Consider the following 6000-nt stretch of genomic DNA (forward strand, 5'->3'; position numbering starts at 1 on the left):
AATTAATTTAAATTAATTGTGCATGGTCGACTCTTCCTAGACACAATGCATGTTGACCATGCGATATCTTTTGATCCGGTGGTTCGATTTAAAAACCGGGCACACCTTTGCGACCGTTAGAATCTCAAGATCATTTTTATGATATGCGAGAACAAATTGATGCATGTAATGCGAGAACAAATTGGTGCATGTAATGCAAGAACAAATTGATGCATGTAATGCAATCATGATTTTTCGGTACATGAATGGTCACTCCAATAATCTTCCTTGATTAAATCATTGGTGCAAAATCAAGTGTCTATAGGGGTGTGACATGGTGACTATTTCAAATTAAATCAATTCCCTTACAATCCTTATTCATCCTCATTAGAAACCGCTAGGTTCCTAACAAGTGGTATCAGAGTCGTTGATCTTGGGATGACCAAATCCATTGCAATTCATCAAGCTTTCATGGAGTTTTATTTCAAAGGCAGAGATCTTTTTTGGTGGCTTGTTAAGCTCTATGAATTCTTTGTTGTAGATAACACACCATCACTTTGCATGGTCTTCATTGCCTCTTGTTACGTGGAAGGAGAAGTATGAAAATGGTTCCAAGATTCGGAGGCATTGGGTTTGTGCACAAATTGGGTGCATTTCATATGCGCCCTACAAGATTGGTTTTGAGCACCAATCCTTGATGCATCAATGGAGACTATCACCTAAGAATATAAGATGCAAGAGCTCGCAAATTTCATGCTGAAAGACCAAGAACCAATTATTAAGGCTCCATGATTCAAGAATCAACAATCCAAGGGTCGATAATCCAAGAATCAAAGATGTAAGCGCCAACAATTCTAATGGTGAAGTCTTGAGCATCCAAGAATATTCTAAGGTCCAAAGAATAAATGAAACCTTGAAGATTGAAGAACCATTAAAGGATAAAAAATTTGAGCAAAGGTTGAAGATCTACAAAGAAGGAACCTTCATATACATAGGATCACTTGTCAAAGAGAAATGCATGAATATTGCGATCAAAATATTACTAAGGTATTGGTCCATTGGAAGATTTCCTTTGATGAAGGTGACAACCACAACAACACTTTGTGGGCAATGTGTTATGGAGGGGTGGAAAATGATAAGAATCCCAAATTATGTTACATTCCTTGTAATCTCCTTATAGTTGTTGTAATCCCTTTAGTTAGTTAGTTATGATTTGAAGTAACTCATTTAACACAAGGCTTAATTCATAGAGCACATGTTGAATTAACTAGCCAATTATCTTAAGCCATGTGGGCCAATGAGATTAGAGCTAGTCTCTTATAAATACATAATTGTAATTCAAAATTAGATATCTTTTTTTTTTTTTTTTGATAATCTAAAATTAGATATCATTGAAGAATAAACTAATTGCTTAGTGCATTAATGTATCTTTCTCTCTTAATCTCTCTTTTTCTATATGGACCTCGAATTAAATCAGTTCTCTTACAATTCCTATTTGCCTTCATTAGAAACCACCGGGTTCCTAACACATTGTGTGAAGGACCTAAGGGAGAAGCAATTTTGAAGTCTCACATCGCCTAGGAAAGCACATGGAAATGTACTTATAAAGAATGATCTATGTGCAATGGCATGGAAAAAAAAAAGGAAAATGGTAAAATCAATTATCATCAAGGTTTTAAAAACTGGACCAGACTGGCTGGTTTGACCGATTGAACGGGGAGTCGACCACCAATCCGGTCAAAAAATAATGCCCAAAACCAGGAACTAAAGGCATATTTAGTCCGGTTTTTAAAACCATAATTATCATGTCTTAGTCAACCTCGTACTCAAATATTAGAGTATCTTAAATTTGAGTGAGAGCAAATATAACATTAAAATATTATAGACCAAACAGTTAACGCCAACTAAAATATAATATTAGCTCAGAGCTGAAATGCAAATATTAGACCAACGCAGTTAACACCAATTAAAATATTAGAGCTGCACCATCGTAAAAGCAAAATTTGAGTCTGAGTCTCTACCATAAGAAAATATTACTCAGTCTGCAGCATCAGCAAAAACTTTACCCGCCTATCAATCATGATCTCAATCCAAAGAATGGCTGGGAGCACAGAGTTAGAGTCGCAGACCATTGTCGATTCTGCGGTTCATCGTGAAAGGTTAGTCTACTGATTTCATTTTCTTCTTCACATATATGTATATATATATACACACACGCACACACACTGTTTTCACTATGTACATATATATTTTATCTTAATTATTATCTGTTAATTGTTAGATGCTGAATATGCTTAGAACAGTGGTCTGGTTGCCCCGCCTTTTGAATTTTTTTTATTAATATATGAAAAGATAATAAATCAACTTTTAATTTTTTGTGCATTAAAATAAATTTTTTGTTAAATTTAATAACACAAAATCTGTTGAGTTTTATTTGATACTTCCTATATAAAAGTTATTTCAAGAATATTAAAAAATAAGTGGGTTTCAGTTTAACTCAAACCACCTATAGCAAATTATCATGAAAAATATACTAGTTTTATTTTTCATATTAATTTAATTTTAATTTTAATTTTTAAATATATATATATATATTTCTAATTCTTAAATACGTTACTAAGTTATGTTTCCTTAATTAGGTAAGAATTTAATTTTCAAGAATATTAAAAAATAAGTGGGTTTCAATTTAACTCAAACCCACCTATAGCAAATTATCATGAAAAATATACTAGTTTTATTTTTGTATTAATTTAATTTTAAATATATATATATATATATTTCTAATTCTTAAAATAATTACTAGGTTTTGTTTCTTTAATTAGGTAGGAATTTAATGTTTTAAGAATATTAAAAATAAGTGGGTTTCAGTTTAACTCAAACCCACCTATAACAAATTATCATGAAAAATATACTAGTTTTATTTTTCAATTTATTTTAATTTAAAATTTTAATGTTTAAATATATATATTATATATATTTCTAATTCTTAAAATGTGTTATTAGGTAATGTTTCTTATTTAGGTGAGAATTTAATGTTTCCTTATTTAGGAAGGAATTTAACCGTTCTTTTCAATTAAAAAATATTTTTATTACATTTATTTTAATTAGCTATTGAGATTGAAAGTTTTTATTTTTTTTCATCAATTTCAGCAGTCTAGAGCTGATGGAGCTATTACATCAATACCTACTACTAGGAGAGCTCTGTCATTGTACTTGTCAACCGTCATATTTGCTATTTTGTAAAAATAATAGCTTCGGACAGAAAGCGTTGTGAGCTTCGATGGCAGCGGCAATGGAAGTTTGTCGTTGCCGGTCTGTGTTAAGAAACGTGGATTTCAGAACCCAAAATCCAAACAATGGCATGCGTCGAGTCGCAGATTTCAGAAATTAGTGCTCGAACGACGCCTCTTCTTCACCTTCACTCTCTCTTTCTCTCTCTCTCTCTCTCTCTCCTATGAAAAAAACCATGACTGTTCCTATGCCCTCTTATCCGCAAGTTTCAAGGCCTCTCTTTCTTTCTTTAAATATTGATTGTTACTTTGATCTATTTGTATTTAGAAGTGGCGATTGTTAACGATCATCTAATATCTCTATTCTTTTGCTTTTCAATTTTGATTGTTACTTTGATGGTTGGATTATTTTTTTGTTTATTTATTGATTTTTTGCATTTTGTTCAAGTTTCAGCATTTTTGCTGCTGTGCTTTTAGCAATCCGTTTGAGGGTTTCAATTTGGGCAACTCTTGGTCACACATTGAACAGGTTTGGCTTTATCTCTCTATTCCTTCGTTTTTCTCTTTTCAAATTTGATTGTAAACCTCAGAAGAGAAACCAAAGAAGTTTTACTGGATTTTGAAGCTAATGGATTTTTTGTTTGTGTATGTGCCAGTGATGAAGCAGTTGTTTTCTTTGAAGCATTTCATGTGTTTCTTATCTTCCTCAATTCGATTCTGGGTGCCATAATTGGTATACACTTTCAAGCCTTGAACATCTCGCCACTTGAAACACATCTTGGTATCATCTTGCTTTTCATAATGGCTACAATTGTCTATATCATTGCATATTTGGAGATAAAATTACAAACGCAAAATGCTGCCTACCTTTTCATATTCAGGCTCGTTTGTCTGGTTTCTGGAATTCTTTCTGTTGAGCTACTTGTCACATTAATCGTTTCTCCCGTTTGGTTATTAGTGGTTAATTTATGTCCAATCCTGATCATTGGTATACTGCGTCATTGGTACCAAGGAATTTATGAGGGTCTTTACAAAACAACTGATATGGTACTCAAGGCAGTACATATCTTGTATAACAAGATTTATGGATTACTTTGTTGGATGTATGGGTGGCTCCTACAGACATTCCAATCAGAAGATTCTGATGCAATTTCTTCAAGGGAAGGAAACACTGAGATGCAGCTGGCAGTAATTGAGGGTTAAGTGGACTGATATTGTTAACTACCTACAAAGTAAGCAAAATTTTCACCTACTCAATTTTCCCTGTGGAAGTTTGAATTTATTTTCAGTTTGTTCAAAGTAAGTTAATTATAATAATTTCAACATATGTTTTTATACTTTACTAATGATCTCACATCCAACTGCTTAGATAATAAACTTTGTAATGCAATTTTTAAAAATTTCAGCAACTAGATTTAAAGGTTAAAAGGTATAGGGAAAGCTATATTTCCATTCTTTTTAAACCAGACAGAAGCCAGAATAGAATACTACAAATAGACAACTCAGTTGCCATAGCTTAGAACAAAAAACATGCATATATAGTGATGGTGCTACTTTACTCCGATCTGGGAATGGACCCTTCTAACTGATGTTTACAAACGTTGTGGGTGCTAAATAGGATCACGATTCTTGTGATTCCTTTCCTGTGTAGTAGTCATAGCTGGTCTAAGAGTTAAAACTGATTGCAGTATCCTTTTTGTGTTGCATTACCAAGTGTGGCTATTGCTTTATCTGTGTTTGCACACATGAGCAGCAGCTCTCGATTTGGTTCTTTTGGATCCTGCTCTATCTAGTGTCAAAATTACTTGCCACTACAGCACTTACCAATTCTGGATCCTTTCTTTGCTAACACCAGCATTGCATTGTGACTGTACATTCTCATCACATTTATTATGGTGCTCCAGTATTTCTGATAAAATAACGTCTAAAATCTATCTAGATTATTGGCCTTTAAAACACTCATTTGAGAGGGCATTGTTTATTGCTATTTATCACTGTCTAAGAAACTGCATGTCTATTGCTTGAAGTTGACTCGTAATATGTTCTACAGAGAATTGATATGCTACAAAAAAAGATTCCACTAAAATGATCCAATAAGGCTTGTTTCATGTCTTGTACAAAATCGGTGCTTGTCTTAGTTGTCTACCATTTTGAGCCTTAAGATTCTGTTATTCGCTCTTCTTATGTTGATACATGCTCATGTTTATGCTATATTCTAGGGAGACAGCAGCTGCAGATAATGAATAGAAGAAGATGGTTGCTAAGAAGATAATACCTCAATTAGGATTGCTGCTATTTGAATTATATTAGGATTGTTGTTTTCAATAAGTAATCACTTGATGATAGGACTTCCCTTGTTATCTTGGGATAGGATTAGTCGATTAGTAGGTTGTTGGAGTTATTCTTATAATTTGAATTTCAAAGATTATGTATTTAAGGAGGAAGTGAATAATAAGAGGCATTAGATTAAAATTCCAGAAATTTCTCTCTTCTTAATACGTTCTTGGAGGGTTGTCACCTCGAATACGACTAATTCCTACTCTTATTTTACCAGTACACAGCAGTTTACTTCCAATGATACGAAAGTATCAAGAGATGGAAAGCATGTGTTTTGGAAAGATTTACAAAATATATGAAATTGATTAGTTTTGAAACCTACGTGCTGTGAGCACTTTGTGAAATGGTTTTAATACCTAGGGGCATGTCATGAATGGAAGTACGACATTGTAGCTAGTCCCAATGCACCTTTAGTAGCTCCAAATAGGGAGTTTTCCCGTCGGGAGGTTCAAAG

At 33.2% G+C, this 6000-nt stretch overlaps 1 long non-coding RNA gene across 1 annotated transcript; it reads left to right on the forward strand.

Moving 5' to 3' along the window:
- The first annotated feature begins 3141 nt into the window (after positions 1–3141).
- On the forward strand, positions 3142–5690 carry LOC112007468 (uncharacterized). The gene is made up of 3 exons (XR_010625463.1): positions 3142–3738; positions 3866–4441; positions 5429–5690. It is a non-coding gene; the product is annotated as an uncharacterized LOC112007468 (long non-coding RNA).
- Positions 5691–6000: the final 310 nt, after the last annotated feature.

Source organism: Quercus suber, unplaced genomic scaffold (assembly GCF_002906115.3).
Source record: "Quercus suber isolate HL8 unplaced genomic scaffold, Cork oak 2.0 scaffold_582, whole genome shotgun sequence".
In the NCBI taxonomy this organism is placed as follows: domain Eukaryota; kingdom Viridiplantae; phylum Streptophyta; class Magnoliopsida; order Fagales; family Fagaceae; genus Quercus; species Quercus suber.